The following is an 18,333-nucleotide window of genomic DNA, read 5'->3' on the forward strand; positions in this document are numbered from 1 at the left end:
TAGTACATTTTATTGCGTTATATTACTGTTCTGTATGTTATTTACTCAGTTCTGCAGTTCCACATTAACATATGCAGCAGAGCCACAGTGTGTCTGCTGTGGAGTTAGGGTATGCAGGCAGAGCTCCCATGAGATGCAACAGCAGCATTGCCAGCTCCAACTTCTTGAGTGCTTTTTTATCCCTCTGGATTTTTAATTTTATTTTTAATAGTTTCACCACAGCTTCTATGGGAGATCTTCCAGAGGTGGTAAAACAAATCTAATCTGAACATAATCTAGCGTAATCTAATTCTAAGGTATGTTCTAATGCAGTCAGCTTTAATTTCTAAGGACTTTTTTCTAGTGGAAGCAACAGAGAGGCCATACAAATGAAGGACTAAACTCCAGAAGATTATCTTTTTCTGAACTTGAATGTAACGGGTTAAAAACCCTTCTATCTCTCTTGAGTTCCATAAAACCAGACTTTAATTTGTGGGCTTACTGTTCCATCCTTCATTCTTCGACATGCTCCCATTTTTAATCTTTTACCATGTGATGCAGCACACTGTTGAATTCCTTTCATATGTGGTCTGTGCTGGATGATGTAGCTCACATTTCTTTAGAGATAAATAAAAAAGGTAGTCTTGAAATGAGTCGCAGTGACCCAAGGTTTCAGAGTACACTATAAATACTGGCAAGGGCAACTCTTGGCATTGTACAAAACTGGGATGAAGTTCTTCCCAGTAGGTTGCAGGAACCAGAATGCATTAGGCTTGACATTACAAGGGCTGGGTGAGAGAATACTTCAAGCTGTCTAGGAACGTTATCTCTTGACTGGAGAGCTGCCCTTATATTGAATTTCCTGTTCTCTGCCATCATTTTCTTAGTGTATGGGATAGGGAAGCAAAAACAGTGCTCATGAACAGTATATTATTTTTTTTTTCATGCTATTCTATCCTTGGTACCCTTTTTAGTACAGATATATTCATATGACGTATTTTTATAACATGCATCCACATTTGTATGGAGTAGTGTGTTGGGTTGTAGATAAAAGATTTCCTTGTTTTCTCTAACCAGAGCACCTTGCATAAAGGAGAAACACAGATGTGTATGCATGTGTGCTTCTGCACTGACATATACTTACATGCTCTGTATTGATATTAAAACAAGGACAAAATTTTAGGGTCACACCTCTGACTTCCTTTTTCCTTTATTTTCCTTTTCTGTTTTTTTTTTTTCTTTCTTTCTTTTCTCTTTCTTTTCCTTATTATTTCTTTTTTTTCTTCATCTTTCTTTTCTGTTATCTTTTTCCTTTTTTCCCCTAACGATACAGCAGAAGTAGTTGCAACACTCATAGCATGTTTATATGCCTTACAATTTGCAAAAAAGTCTAATGAAAAATTCTTCCTATACATAATTTTAACGTACTTAATACCACCATTTTGTAAGTAAAATGCTCAATTTTTTAAGAATCAGAGGGAAAAATAAGACTTTTACAACATAATTAAAAGAAGAAAGAAGACAGATTATTTCTCTTCTATTTTTATTCATATATAAAACCCACAGATATTCCTTGAAGTTCCACATGCAAATTTATCAAAGAGACATTGGAAGAAGTTTGACTGGGTCTGTTTAGAGCAGAGAATTCTGCCTCCTCTTAACCTGTGCTGCCCTTTATTTATTTTCAGTCCTTCTGCTGATTTACATGTGTTTTGCAGCAGACTATGTATTTGGTAATGTTTACAGTAAGATCTGAAACTCAGCTAAAGTGAAAGCACACCATTCACTATGTAGGTAAATCACTGTGCAGATCAGGGATTGGCTTGTTCCCTGGTTCTCTTTCTGTCTGTTAACATCCTGTAACTTTCAGCATAGCAACCTAAGCACAGTAGGACATAACTTTCCATTGTCTTAAGTTTTATGTTTCCATTTGTATCCTTACCTTGTGCAACCTTGTAGAAGTTGATTCTTAAAAGCGCTCCTGTTGTTGTTTGCAATACAAATTATTACACACCATTTCATTGTCCCTCCGAGAAAGAAAGTGAAATATTTCCAGTATACTAGCTGTTGAAGTCAGATTAAAAAAAGAATTGTTTGCTTTCCTGTTCAGCTCTTTCTTCCAGGTGAACAATCTAAAGAGGGATGTAAATACTTGGAGAATTAGATTTGTCTTAAGTGAACAGGTACTGACTTTAAAAGGTTTTCCTCAAACTACATCCCTAGTGAACACAGGTAATATTGCAGTGCAACAGAGAAGCAAGCTCACTATCTGTAAAATATTGATTACTAGAAAAACTTAGTTACAGAGATTGTAATTATTTCACAATGAGGGTGCAGAGATTTGTTTGCACTAAATGTCACTATGCGCTTACTATATAGAATTTATTTTGTTTATTTATATAATATATATATAATATAATATGTATGATATATTATATATTTTATTATATATAATAATATAATATACATATTATTTATAATATTATTTATATAGCATTGTTTATTTTCTTGCATTTGTTGTCAACTGCTGCATAATTTGGTAAATTCAGCTTTGTTCTTCTGAATTCACAGCAAAATATCCAGAAGAAATGTATTAAAAAATTTCTTTTTAGTGAAGGGTTTTTGTGATACAGAACATGAGAACAAATTGGAAAAACATCATCTTTATTTGTAAGTTATTTGTAATTCACAATCAAAATAAAACATATCATTGTCAGAGAGTCAATTAATTTTCTAAATAACCGAAATCTCTGGACGGTAAGCTGTAGTAAGTGTTCTTAGAGAAGGCACTGTCAGTGACAAAATGAGTAGTATTTGCAACGTCATTTAGACTACAAACTTTAGGTGATACCCCTCGTGGCTAGTAGGGTTGATCATTCAAAATTAACAGAACATCCTCTGAGGTTAAGAACTTAAGATTTCAGAGAAATTTTATATGTATATTTTTTCCAAGTGTTCATTATAATTTTCCAGGTGTCTAGTAATAATAAATGCCCTGTTGAGATGCCCATAATATACATGGGCCTTAGATAAAGGCCATAGATAAAGCCTTACCAGTGGGGTTTCCTCCTGGTATCCCTATGTTTACTTACTCCACTGATAGTGACCAGTATCTTACAAAAGTGAGATTAAGTTTCCTGTCCAAACTAAGCTGAAAAGAGCTGTAAGGAGGTTACAATAGAGGATAAAGTACTTAAATGATCTTAGCTATTTTAGCAAAACAGTGGTTAGGATGTAATTTCTGGGACAAAATCATAGATCAGAAAGGGAAACAGAGTCATATTGCTCAAGGAAGCCACCATCCAAGTGTTTCTTTACTCCCAAGAGCCTCCTCCAACCCAAGATATTTATGCTTCTCAGAGATGTGTGCTGTTTCCTCTCTCTCCACTTTTGCACTTACACTGTGCTTGATCTGATTTGCTTCAGCTGACCCTGTACTTGTACCAACTGTTTGCCACAAAAATATTAGCCTTGTGTACATTTTTGTCCCCTGAGCAGAATACTTGAGCTGGACATTTTCCTTCTGCAAAGGTTGGAACTATGATCTTTACACAAAATTTTGTGTAATATTTTGTTACTAGAAACCATATTATTCTGTTTTAATGGTGAGTATCTTACTGCTGAAGACATGTTTTCCTTCTGAAAAGTAGCTTCAGCAGGCCAAGTCCCAGTCTGTTGCATATCCTAGCTCTTTGTTATACATTCTAGTTGTCTGGATGACAAGTATCTTTTCCTTAAGGGGGAAAGGAAAACAACTAGATTTCTGAGCAGGCAACAAAAGCACAGAAAAAAAGTCATTCTTGCCATACTGAAGATGTTTTGTTTGTTTATTTTAGATTTGTTGTTCAGTTTAAAAGCATATCAGATGCATGCATGACTGTGACTTGCTATTATCACTCTAATCTTCTCCCCTGTGATTTTTGTTAGTCAGAAGTTCTTTGGAGAGACATATAAAAGTCCATTTGTATCTATTAGAATTTGAAATTCATCTTTTCTGTAGTCTCTGTGGGTTTTGTTGTTTCTGTTGAAGAGTTTGAGCATTATATCTAAAGCTTGGTAAAGGATTCTCTGTTTATTTGTGCTCTAATGGGGTTGCAGATAGAAGTGTTTATTAATTTCTTCCATAAGTAAAGGGTATTTTATTATCTTTTTGTAGTGCGATGTTCTTTATTGCTCCATTGAGCCAAGTATTGTTAGCAAACATAATTAAGAGACAGGCCTTGCTAAAAAGGATTAAAGAACAAAAAATGTGATGAGTAGTGATGTGACAAAGGAGTTGAGCAGAATAGGGTAAGGATGGAACCATGTCTTCTAGAAAATTGCCAGAAGTCATAGGAAAATCTTGCATTCTGCGAATTTTCAAACTAACAGCAAACATTTATTGTCTAGCAGAGCTCTAATGGCAAGATCCAGTTTTCAAGAGGGATCTGAGTGAAGAAAGCAGTGACTTTGTAAGGTCTGGAATATACACATTTTTTGCTGTTCATGTTTAGTAGATAAGTTTGTGATGGCTTCCACAAACATCCAATTCTGATTTTTCATTCCTTTGAGAGAAACTCCTGGAAAAAATCATTTCATTTGTTTACTGCACAACTTATTTCCATTGTGTGTTAAAACTTGTCTTTCCTTGAAGGGCCAACTACAGTTGAAAACCATTATATGTCTTTGTTACATATTTCACATGCAAATGAAAGTAGTAAAATGGGTTCTGTAACAAGAGATCCCCTCTTCATTAAAATACACAAATTATAATAATACCGAGTGTGTTTCCTAATAGCTATAAATCACTCCTGAACTAGCCCAGAAAGAAACCCACACAACTACTCTATCAGCATTAGGCTTTGCGTATTTTACTGATGACATGTGGTGCTGTTGCATACTTTCTTTTTGTCTCCATATAAGCCTTTGCATTCTTTAAAATAGAAAACTTTCTATGGAAAGAATAAAGTTACAGATACGGATGGAATGTACAGATGCTTATACTAGCAGTAGAAAATTAGTTTCTAAAACATAGTCTGAATCACAGTAGAGATTTTGTGTGAGGGTAACTGAAGGAAATGTGTGCATTAAGGAGAAAAATGTTATGTTTGTATTATGTTTTGGCTAAGTATGGAAGAGAGATATCTGAAAATACTTTGTTGTTACTTTATTGCAGTTTAATTTATACCCTTCAGATTCCAATGGTTTTCTGATGGTAGAAGCTCAAATGGTCTAGAGAAAAGTAAACATCTCAATCTGGTCATCAACAGAAAAGTATTGAAACTGTTCTCATTCTAATTTTTAGATGAATTTGTTACAAATCAGGATAGAAATCTCAGTATTTCTCTTGAATAAATATTGATACAAATTTGTCCAGTGGGAATGAACATAATCTAATAAAAATAATTAAAATTTTAAGTGCCTGTCTCTTTATTCTCTTCCTCTAATAGGTTACTTCTCTATCCTGGTGAGAGAAACTTTAGAAGTGCAGAGAATTCATTCCTTGATTGGAACAAATTTTTCAAGTCAACAGCTTCTAACTCAGGGAGTTGAATGCTAAAACAAAAATGAGAGTAGTATACATTGACAATGCCTAAGCGGTTTGCTACCTGAAACAGGATAATCTCTAGAGATATCAGTCTTAGTCCCCTCTCCATCAGTTCTCCATTCATGACCTAAGATCTTCCAGTTGCAGACTCTGAATCGCATATTTTTTCATAAGCCTTTACTCTAGAAACTATAGTGTGATGAAATTTTTTGGTCTCTAATAATGACTTAAGAAGTCCTCAGACATACATTCAGTAAATATTAAATATAAACAGGTGGTAAAGATTCAGAAGAAAGAATGTCTGAAAGGAATGCTGGAAAAAAAACACGATGAAAAGCATCAGGTCAATACATAGATTCTTCTTGAAGTATTGCTACACAGAGCTTACTGGTAGGCTACAGGATACACTGAAAATTATGATTATTCATTTTTAGAGAAGTGAGGGAAACCTGTCTTTAGCTTTATTAAACACAAACACAAGAAAACAAATTTTAGAGATGACAGAAGTTTGTGTAAGGAAGAAACTTAGCTGAATACAGTCTTTTCTCCAATTATATTCCTTTTGTTCTTGAAAAATAAGTGTTTTTTTTTTTCCTGTCACTGTTTCTGAGATGTGACAGTTTTTCCTGACATTCTTTTTTCTTCAAAATAGATCTCAGATGCCAATTGACCAACCAATTGGCAAATCCTGATATTTTTTCAAGGCCATCTTTATCCTCTGGTAGAGGAATTCAGTTCCAAGACTTCTCATATCCACAAAGATTTTCAAATTGCTTGCTGATAAGTGTATTGCTCTTCACATGACAACAGCTAGTCTGCTCAGTTCCCATATGAAATCACTAGCATGATACAAAGTACAGTTCAGTGGTGTTGAACAGTGTACCACCAACTACTATTGGCACATGCTTCCCAGGAGGTCAGTAAGAGCCCTGCACTGTGCAACCCATCAAACCCAGGCTACTGCCTGTTATCAACATAAAGCAGATGGTTCAAAGGTTTTCAAAGGCTTAAAAAAAAAAACAGTGGAAAGTATCTGGCTGATAAGGGCATATTCTCATCAATATTTCCTCTCCAAACCAGCAAGAGTATGAGCAGTTTTGCATTGGCATCTGTCACAATGTCAGGTAGGCTGTGAAAGAAATATGACTTTGACTTTGAAGTTAAATGGTTAAACACATCCTTAACTTTCCCATCTTTGCCTGTGAAATCACAAAAAAGTGCACAAACACTGATAAAGTCATAATGCTTGCAGTTTGATTTCTTTTGGGAGAACATTCTGAGATCTGACAGCTTTTAAATTTTAGATATTTCTCTTCTACACTTCCTTTTTTATCTCTAGCCTCCTCCATCCTCCTTCTACACAACTTCTATTATTATACTTCCATTATTCTGCATCAGAACCTTTCTAATATGTCATCAGTAGGTCCATCCAGAAGACTTGTGATTTGTCTGAACTCTAGCCTATACAGAAGGACACTTTATTCCTACTCAGGTGCCTCCTTATGAGATGTCTCTGTGAGAGAACAGTCATGAGAAATTTGAACTGAATACGGTATACAAATGAAGCCTAGAAAAGATACCAAGGATCTTCTTGACTGAGAGCCTTTGCGCTTTAAAGATGTATATGTAACAGAAAGATAGAAGGATGGGCTGTACGGAGACCTTGAGCAGCTTAGGATATTTCATGTAGAATGTAACATGGAAATATTAAAAGGGATAAGCAATGAGGAACGGAGAAGAGTTACAAGATCTGACTGAGTAGATCAGATGGAAAAATCTGAACTATGAGCTTAATATAATGAGGAGAAGGATTAGTTTCTCTTTTATGAAGGAACGTGTCCCATTGATTGTACTTGAGAAAAAGAATGATGAAAGCAAAGATGAGATGGGTGCTAGGATCTGAGGAATAAAAGCTTTCAAAGCTGATGAGCCAAACACAGAATCATAGAATGGCTTAGGTTAGAGAGGATCTTAGTGATCATGTAGTTCCAAGCAGGAACAATCAAGTAGGCCTTGGATGCCTCCAGGCTGGGGACATCCACAACTTTGCTGGGCAACCTGTTACAGTGTCTCAATACCCACACAGTAAAGAAAGAATTTCTGCCTGATATGTAGTCTAAATGTACCCTCTTGCAGTTTAAAACCATTTTCCCCATGCCTTTATAAAAAGCCCTTCCCCAGCTTTCCTGTAGGCCTCCTTCAGATACTGGAAGGCAGCTGTAAGGTCTCTTCAGAGCATTCTCTTCTCCGGGTTGAAGAACCCCAACTCTCTCAGCTGGTCCTCATAGGGGTGATGTTCCTGCCCTCTGACCATCTTTGTGGACCTTCTCTGGACCTGCTCCAGCAGCTGAATGTCCTTCTTGTGTTAGGGGCTCCAGAACTGGATGGAAACCTCTCTGTCTCTCTGCTGACCACCCTCCTTTTGATGTAGCCCAGGATATTGTTGTTCTTCCAGGCTGCAAGCACACACCGCTGTCTCATGTCCAGATTTTCATCCATCAGAACCTTCAGTTTCTTCTCTGCAGGGCTGTTCTCAATGAGTTTATCTCCCAGTCTGCATACATACCTGGGATTTCCACAATCTAAGTGCAACACCTTGCACTTGGCCTTGTTAAACCTTATTTCAAGTGTAAATAAACTTTTCAAGCATTTCCAGGTTGCTCTGGTTAGCATCCCTTCCTTCTATTGTGTCAACTGTACTACTCATCTTGATGTCATCAGCAAATTTGCCTGATTCCACTGCCACAATGGTTGTGTCATTGATATAGATGTTGAAGAACTCCAATCTCAAGATTAACCCTTGGGGGACATCACTCATGACTGGCCTCCACTTGGACTTAAAGCCATTGATAACAACCTGACTATGACCACCTACCAACTAACCAATTATTTATGTACCAAATAGTCAAGCCTTCAAATCCATATCTCTCCAAAATAGACACAAGGATGTGGTGCAGGACTGTGTCAAAGGCCTTGCAGAAGTCCAGGTAGATGACATCTGTTGCCCTTCCTTTGTCCACTGGTGCCATCACTCCATCATAGAACACCATCCAATTGGTCAGGCATGATCTGCCCCTGGTGAAGCCCGTCTAGCTGTCTTGGACCACGTCCTCACCTTGCATGTGCCTTAACATCTCTTCCAATGTAGGATAACCTCTCAGTATCTTTATCAAGTTCATCTGTAGTATGTCTAGTCCATATATTAGCTGGGCTTTTTAACCTGTGGCAGTCATAACCCTTTCTGCATGTGCTGCCCAGAAAGTTTGGCATAACTTGGTGATTCCATCCTGGACAGAAACATAAGTTCTGGTGGGAATATTGCACTTTTTTTGAAACCAGTCCAACAGGATGGAAATGCAGGCATATTATCTACATTGAAGGAATTTTTTTTTAATTTATTTTAATGAATGAAAGGATCATTAAGTCTCTTCAGGATTTTGTTTGAGAATCTTTCATTCAGCAGGCACACTTAGTGTCTGCGACACATTTTGGTTCCATTGTTTGCTAATGCACTTTGCCTCCAAACTGATTGAGGTAACGTCATTATGCCATTCATTTGGCTGTACCCAGTGATCCAGTTATCACTCAGTCTTTCCTCTAATGAAGGAGTAATAAGTAAAAACATAACTCTTTAAATGAGCACGTCCCTCCGTGCTGACTGTGGATTTTTAAGTGTACACATTCCCAGGACATAGCTGCACTTTTCTATTTCTAATATTTAAATCAAAGTTTGTATTGTCCTCCTTATTTGCCTTTATAAGCAAGTAACCATGTTTTGACAAATCGTGTTCTTTCCTTCTTTCTCTAACTCATGTTATTTCTGTGTTTAGGTTTTTACTTCCTGCTTGGAAATTTGCCTTTGCAATATGCCATCCTCCTCAGCTGGAGTGGAACTTCTCAACTATGATAGCAATTTAGTTGTTAATGCATTTTACATAATTTGTTATTAACCATGAAAGACAAAAAAAACACCCAACCTGGTTGTACTGCTTTGCAATGTGGAAAAAAAAAAGGATGCAAATGATTGCAAACATTGTGTTCTCAGTAGGTTTTATTTGTTTGTTTTTGTTTTATTTAAATACTCTACTGTAAATGTCCATTTATTTAGCAATAATATATATACAATATCTAACTAAGAATCCAAATCTAGCCATATGTAATGATAACATTTCCATCAAGCCCAGTACAGTATCCTGTCTTCAGCAGTATTCACGAGTAGGTGTGTTTTGAAAAATGTAAAAGCAACATAAACATTGCATTGACTGTGTTTATTTTGGTAACTGGTTAACTTGGTAGTGACTGTGCTGTTTCCATTATATGATATTCTTGCTGTCAGTGTATCAGACTTTCCCTGATGATACAGCTAACCGCAAGACCTGGTAATCTCCCATTTGGGTATTTCTAATCATTTTTCTGTTCCCAGTCTCTGTTACCAGAATTAACCAGTAAATGGTGTTTGTTCCTATATATCCTTCAATCAAAATACAATTTTTGTCCATGTGCATAACTTTTCAGTTGATTAATAGTGACGCCTATTAAAAGAATTTTAACTTATATCCATGATAGTGAATTAATAGCAACCCTTTCTCTATTCCAAGTGCATATTTTCACTCATTTCCAGACCTGATCTGTATTAGGTACTTGCATACAATCTTTTTAATAAATGTATATAGAAATTTTCCATTAGAATAATGAGAGGAATTTTATAAGTATGTACTATGTAAGTACATAGTATCTGTGAAATTGTAGGATTTGATTTTGTACAGCAACCAAATTCAGTCAAAATCAGTTGCACTGAATAATGACCTAATTATTTTTCTTAATTCTCATTCTTCACATAGGCAGACCTTCTAATACTGACAAAACTGGCTATCATTTAGGTCGCCATTAAGAAATTATATAGCTTTCTGCTCTAATTCTTTTTCTTGTTCACCAAAATAAAGTTCAAAAGTGGCTCTGCTTCTGGGGGATTAGACAATGATTGAGTCTCTGTCATTTCTGCCTCTGCTGTTTGAGTTCCAGTGTGCATACAAGTGCTGGCTCCCCTGCTTAAAAATGACCACTCACCATAGGAGAGGTATCAGCAAGGTGTCAGCCATCAGTTCTGTTCCACAGCTGCCAGAGCTGGCAAACTTCCTATGATATTAGAAGTGCAGCACAAAGATAAATGCAGAGAATAGACAACAAAGGAGGGATGGAAGTGCAGATTACAGGCAACAAGATTTCCAAACGTATGATTTTTCTCAGCCCTTTTACTACTAAATAATAACTGGCTTAATGTTAACAACAAATACAATTAAGATTTACATAAATGTTTTCCACTGGCCTTCTTCAAGATTCTAATGCAACTCGAATTTCTGGGGTGGAAGTTTGAGTAAGGAGGTAACATTTTGTACCACTTCCTGATTCTTTTCCCCCTCTGAAGCTGTGAAATTAAATACATTCCATGACATATTTTAGGATTGGCCAGGATGCTATACAGAAGGCTCCTTTCCTCACTTTATGTTCAGAGCAGGCTTTTCTTTCTTGGTACTGCACTGCATTCTGATATGCATTGTATTTGCCAAAACATCAACTTTTGTGGGAAAGGGGAAAGAAAAGCACTTTAAAAGTAAAGCCAATTTATAATTGACCCACAGTTCCTTACTATAATCCTGATAGTGGAAATGTCCTATATTTAAAATAAAAATGAGGCTTGTATTATTTCATATTTCTGTGTTTGTTCATGAAGCTGGTTTAGTCCTTGATATTTCTCTTCCTAGCCACCATTTTCCTAACAATGTATGTCTTCACATTTTCTGATGCTGGTGCATTGCACACTCTCGAAAAATGGGAATAGGGACCACATGCTGGGTGTTCAAATGTCAAGATAAAGATAATGAATCTCAGTGAGTTTCCACACAGTGAAACTGAGCATTACCAGGTTCTTTCTGAAGCTTTAACTTTTCTCCTTACAAAAAATAAAATACATTTGAAAATGAAATTCCCCTTTCAATATCAGTGGTGTGTTTCATGAAGCAAAGTAGGTGCAAATGCACAGTAAAGTCATGCATAGTTTCAAACACTGAAGACAGTATTAGTAAAACATCTTTCTTCATTTCTTTTTTTTCTTTCAAATGCCTTTTTTAATAGTGTCTTGTGGCTTTAAGGCTCCAGGCTACTTGTTGATTACTACACTATGCTTTCCCACAGTGGTGATATCTTAAGACAGTGTTTTAAGTTCCCTACTTTTGATTCTGCTTTTCTCTAGTGTTTATTTATTTTTAGCCGTATAAATTGACATGTTATCTAAGCATCTTTTTCCACAATAGCCAACCTTTATTTAAAACTTTGCAACACACAGTCTCATAGAATGTGCATGTAAATCATGTGCCTATGTTTGAAACTTTGTCATTTGATAGTTAACTTGAGATTAGCTGAAGAATCTGGAATGTAACTTCATTGCAGTCCTTTATTGCACTATAACCTATGGATTATTTTGACTAACCTGAATCAATCTTTCCTTCTTACTTTCTCTACAATCTGAAGAAGTAGTCTTTCTCACAGTCTGGATCATTTGCTGTGATCTGATCTTTTTCAAATTAAAAAGGATCTAAGAAACAAATTAGCAAAGTACAAATTTGATCTGAGTCCAGAGAAGCAATCCAAGTATGTCCTGAAATGCACATTTTTGCTGAAAAGCATATAAGTTTTTTACTACAAGATATTCTAATCTTGGCAAGCGTTAGTACTGTTTCATGTCTTAGGTAATCTTTGTAAGTTATTCTTCATCTGCTAAACATCACATCTTCCAAAACATGACAGTTTTGTCATGGAGACACAGAAAGGCAGATGGATAAGGGTCAAGAGAACCAGTTTCCTGTTCAGCAACCATATACCATATGCATAACATAGAATCTACAAGTTTCAGGCTGGAAGTTTCCTATATTCTGATGGTTGAATATAAGATACTTATAATATTTAAAATAGGTACCATTTCTAGGATTTCTCTTGGAACTGCAAATGAAAGAACCTTTTAAAGTAGGACAAGATTGGAAACAACTTGGAAATTGCCAATATACACAGAGAAATTCTCTGTATATGTCTCGTTGCTGGACTTTTGTTACTTCCGTAGTACAGCTACATTCTCCATGTTATTACTATATCCATACTTCATGCACAGTTTTGTCCCCTTTAGTAATCTGAGAATTGATATAGTTATACAAATTATCAGGAATTCTTTATTAAAATAATAGTTAAAAATAATGGAATTCATTAATTGAACTTTGTAGCTTTGAAATGTCCCAGTTTGTTGTTGCCAGTGATATCTTTTATATCGATACTTGAGAAATTGTGGGAATTAAAATCAAATAGTTATTTCTGTAAAGAAACTTTGGAGCAGAATCTATGAAAGCAGCAGATTGCTGTTTATGCAAGACATAGGACTGTTGTCATTCAATGTATAACAATGTTCACCTTGAATACTGTGTTCAGTTTTGGGCCCCTCACTACAAGAAAGATGCTGAGGCTTTGGAACGTGTCCAGAGGAGGGCAACAAAACTGGTGAGGACTCTGGAGCACAAGGCTTATGAGGAGTGTCTGAGGGAGCTGGGATTGTCTAGTCTGGAGAAGAGGAGGCTCAGGGGATACCTCACTGCACTTTACAACTTCCTGAAGGGAGGTTGTGATGAGGAAGGGTTTGGCCTCTTCTCCCAGGCAAATAACAGGACCCGAGGAAATGGCCACAAGTTGTACGAGTGGAGGTTTAAGTTAGACATTAGGAGAAACTTTTTCTCTCAGAGGGTGGTCAGGCACTGGAATGGCCTGCCCACGGGGGTGGTGGAGTCGCCGTCCCTGGCAGTGTTCAAGAGGTGTCTGGTGAGGAGCTACAAGATATGGTTTAGTAGCTTGTGGTACTAATGGGAATGAGAAGGCGGTTGGACTAGATGCAGGTCATTTCCACCCTTGCCATTCTATGATTCTATGACCCAATGATTCTAATGTTGTAATATTCTGTGATTGCAAACCTACTAGTAGGGAAAAATTGAATGAAGAGTTTTTCTGGCTTCTTGGATTCTCCAGAGTCTTGCAACATTGATAGTCCAAAATTCTCTGGAGGCTTATAAAATAGACAAACCAGCAGAATCTGTGGTCTTTCTTTGCAAAAGTGTCAGCTCAAAGTTCACCTGATTTGATAGACTCAGTGCTGATAGCACAGATGCTGACCTCCAGCTTGGGGACACCAGGTGAATTAGAAAGTGTCTGTGCATGCTTAAGAAGATTGCTCGGAGAAGAGAAATTTGAGTTTATTAGGAACAGGGGAGTCTTTGGAGGAAGGAAGTATCTATAATATAAGGAATGGTCGCTACCATAACCAGAAGGAAACAGACTGCTGTAATGAATATTAAAAAGGCTTAAACTATGAGCTGGGGAAGGCATACAGCAAAAAGACAATTCAGCTAGGAATAATATCAATACAAATGAAATTACTTTATGTATCCAATTACTAGAATTGAGACTGAAATTCAATTGCTTGGGTGATATGGGAGCAAAGAGGAGAGAAATCCAGTAAAGCAACAGAGGTCAGTGTAAATGATCCTTCCAAATCCAATAAAATAACAGGTCAGTAGTAAAGAGGTCAGTGAAAATGACCCCATGAAATTAAAAACTACAAATACTTATGAGTGAAAGTTTGAAGACTATTACTTTTGGCATAGCTCATATGAAAGCAGAGAGTTAAAGGTGTGGATAGAAGTTTTTGATTTAGGCAATGAAGGAGCTAAGGTAAAAGAGTCATTCTCATTTTCGTTCCCTCTTTTTTTCCTTCCTTAGCCCTTTCCTCTCTCCTCCCTTTCTCTTTCCCTCTTTTTTTCTCTGCCCTTTTTTTCCTGTCTTCTTTCCTTCTCTGTCTCTTTCTCCTTCCATCTTTCCTTATTTCCCTATGTATTCCTGATGGAGTGTAGTTTTCAAAGCAGATATGTTAAAAATGCAAGTGGAACAGCTAAACCTACATGCAATTCTATATAATGCTTTCTTGCGTTCTACTGATAGCTTTTTTGGGAAGGAAGGAAGAGGCAATGAAATGTTCCTGCTGAACTGGATTTTTTTAGGAGTACCTTAGCTTGTTGTTTTTCCAGTCTTGCATATTCTTATTTTGGGTATCTTAAGTATTTTACAATACCAATTTTCTACTGTGAAAATCTGGAGTATGATCATTCTTTTAAAAATTTTCTGTTGTACAAACAAAAAAGCATCTGATAACTGTAATTTTTGCTTATAAACAACAGAGCTGAAAATTAACATGGATATTATTGAAACCAAACCTTAATGCCTGGGTTATGGAAATGTGTATAGCAGAGAAAACATTCACATTAAGGCATGGGTGTCCAACATTTTGGCTTGCCTAGGCTGCATTGAGTGAAGAGGAATTGTCTTGGGCTGTATGTACATTAGCAGGCCTGAAAGTAATTCCTCCTATTTATTTCCTGGAAACTACAAGAGATACAAAGAGATACAATAACACTAGTTGATAGAGCAACTTCTCAGCTACAAAACTCCTATTTTTCAACACAGTCACCACCATCAGCTATGCACTTCTACCAGTAATGAAAAAGAGCCTGCATGCTGTGCTTGTAAAAATCTGCACCAATTAAGGTGACCCACTGTCATCTCTGCTGAAACACATCGCCCACCACCTCAATATGCTTACATCCTCTGTTTGATCTCTGTAAACATTCAACAAGCATAAGTGAAAGTCAGTGAGTGCATTTTTTTTCACATGCAGGAATTCAATGACACACTTTTGCTTCATGCACACTTCCATGTCAGACGCCATTCTGTCAGAGTGCTCCTTCGCTGCCATCTGTCAGACAGCAACAACACATAACGGAATACTGGTGAGAAGGTTCAACCTCTACTGCCATGTCACTAACATCCACTTCATAATAAAATGGGAGGCATTACTTTCAGAGCAGCTCTTGTAAAATATATGATGCAGTTAATGTTTATAAGTAATAAAACTTACATTAGTCTATTGATTTTTCTTCTTCTTTTTTTTTTTTTTTTTGAATAGGGCTACAAAATCACAAGACAAGTCTGATATTTGATGTTGTTTTTGCAAAACAAATGAATAAGTCTGACTCAGTGGAAGTAGCTGCAGTTCTTACTGAGTTCTCAAAAATCAGAGATTTCTGATAAAATTTTACTGGTTTTTTTTATTATTATTATTATTTCATCCTTGAAAATAATTGTTACAAATGTGAATAAGGCTTGATTGTGAAATAAAGGATTCATTTTTCTGGTAAGAGAGGTCTGGCAAAGAGACAGGATCAGCTTTTTGAGCTGTATATCTGATCTGTAACTCTTGAAAGCCCCTTTGAAAATTTGCAGGTAATGTATTTGTATCAACTGAAAATGCTGTTGCAAGCAAAAAATTGAAAATTTTTTTTGCATTCTTGAAACCTATACTCAAATTCCTTTATCAAAATAGAAAGCACTGTGCTCAGCCAGTGTATTAGAACACATACAATTATTTGCCATCGCTTGATCAGCACTGCCAAACACCAATCTCCCTATGCCCTGGTTCTGGACGGTACAGCAGTAATAGCCTGCTGATGGCTTGGCTGTTGCTGAGCGATGGGTGCATGTGAAGCACCACAACGCAGGGAAGAGCCACTGCTACAAAGCACAGGGCAGGGGGCACCCGCATTGCAACCTGTGCTGGGTTACAGGTTGGATAAGCCTACATTTGGGTTTACAAATAGACAGATACAAACGTGGGAAAGTTTGCTTCATTTTCCGGCAGTAAGCTTCAAGAATAGCTATTCTTATCAACTCTGTTTTCCATGTCAATTACTTGGAACACAGTGTTTGGCAGTCTTTATCTGATCTCAGAAAAATGCACAGGAAAGAAAGAAAAAGAGGGGAGGCAACGAAAGTGATTGGATCCACACCAACACTGACCTTGAGAAAAGATTATATAAGTGTTGTCCTATGTGGATATAAATAATTAATTAAGTGCTGACACAGGTTGCAAAAGGAGCTTCTCAAATTCCTGGAGATCCAGGGGACCTGACTGGACACAGCCCTAACCAATCTTGTCTAAATTCAGTGCTGTCACCGTTCTGAGAAGGCAGCTGAACTGAAAATGCCCTAAGACCTATCCAAACAAAGTGGATCTCTAATTGAAATGAAGCGACTATTGTATGAGGGAGGATAAATGTGCAATAAATATCATAGTGATTAATATGGAATAGATTACACATTCATGTCTAAAATTTATTTCCTTTTTTTAATACTACAACAAAAGTGTTAATTTAAGTAGAACTATATCTGATAATATTTGTAAAATATATCTATAAAGTATATTTATCTATTTATCACAAGCATAAATAAAGAGAGCACTAAAAAAAACCAAAATACTGCAAAGCTCCCTGGTAGTGGATATTAGAAGAATTACTTCTCCCTTCCTGTGGATCCTTTTGTACAAGTTTTTACTAGGGTAATATCGTAAACATTGTTGCTTTGGGAAGTGATAGATTAGCAGCAGGAGCAGGAAGGCATTCTTCCTCCAGCCCCCGCATCCCTTTCTACAGCAACACAAATTAATGGGGCAAGTAAAAGCAGGTTTTTCTCCTCTCTCGACAGCTTGTTGTTGCTGTCAAGCTGCGTAAGGTCAAAGAGCAGATCCCACAGCATTACTGAGGGGTGAGAAAGAGAGCAGCAGACAGAGAGATGGTACAGCATTCACTGTATTGTTCGCTGCTGAACACTCCTAAATAGAGAATGCAAGGGAAAGAATTGTGATTCTGTTTAAAGAATTCCAGGGCCTTTCCAGAGAGCTTTCCTATGCAATGCAGTTACATGTCATTGCTTAGCCAAAATGAGAGGTACACTCATTGCAAATAGTATCTGCTTTCCTCAGGTACTCAGCTTTGACCACAGTGAGATACAAAACACAGGATTTATCTGGCACAGTGTAGTGCTTTCTGTGCTTCCTGCTGTTGGAATGCCACGCAATTTCTTTTTCTTTTTTTCTTTTTTCTTTTTTTTTCCCTTTGCTAGTGGATCTCCTTAGGGTTATAAAAAAGAAAAGATGTTTTAGAGATCTAAATATAAAGGAATGCAATTTTAACATATTGTGTCATTAAGAAATTTAGGAGCTTTTAGACAGATTTTGAAGGTGGTGGAAAATGAGATGCAGTGTTGCATTAGACATGTTTTTAGTATTTTCTTCTTTTTGTAAAAGCTGTAATTTTCAGAGTTTAGAACCAATTTAATGTCCCTGGAGTTAGAGCTTTTTTGTATCCATTGTCCATTAGGTGAATTACCAAGCCAAGAATGGAATCCATTTATAACGTATAAAATACTGTAAAATCTCTTAAAAACAGTCTAGGCATGGAAGAAAGCATCAGGAGTCCATTAAATTTGAAGACAGTGAGTTCTGAGATTCTCCTTATAATCAGATAATGGGTTTTTGTGCTTTGATAAGAGGCATTAGATGTAGGAAGATTTATTTAAAAGTATGAATTCAATAAAAAACTGTACCGAACTAATGCAAAATACATTCTGTTTGACATTTGATACAGCTTTCAAAACAGTATTTTACTTTAAAAATCCCTGTTACTTCAGTAATATTTACTATGTTATAATACAAATTAATAAATAACAGCTGAAATGATAGTGTCACTGCTATAGACATTTAAGAGATCTTTCAGAATGCACTATAAACTAATGTTCTCATGGGATCGTCAAGTGGACATACAAAAAATACTCTGGACTAAACTCTGAACAGGGAAGATCACAGCTGCTGACATATTTGTTAACCATTAAAAGCACAGTTCCTCGGC

This window comes from Gallus gallus, chromosome Z (assembly GCF_016699485.2).
Source record: "Gallus gallus isolate bGalGal1 chromosome Z, bGalGal1.mat.broiler.GRCg7b, whole genome shotgun sequence".
Lineage (NCBI taxonomy): Eukaryota > Metazoa > Chordata > Aves > Galliformes > Phasianidae > Gallus > Gallus gallus.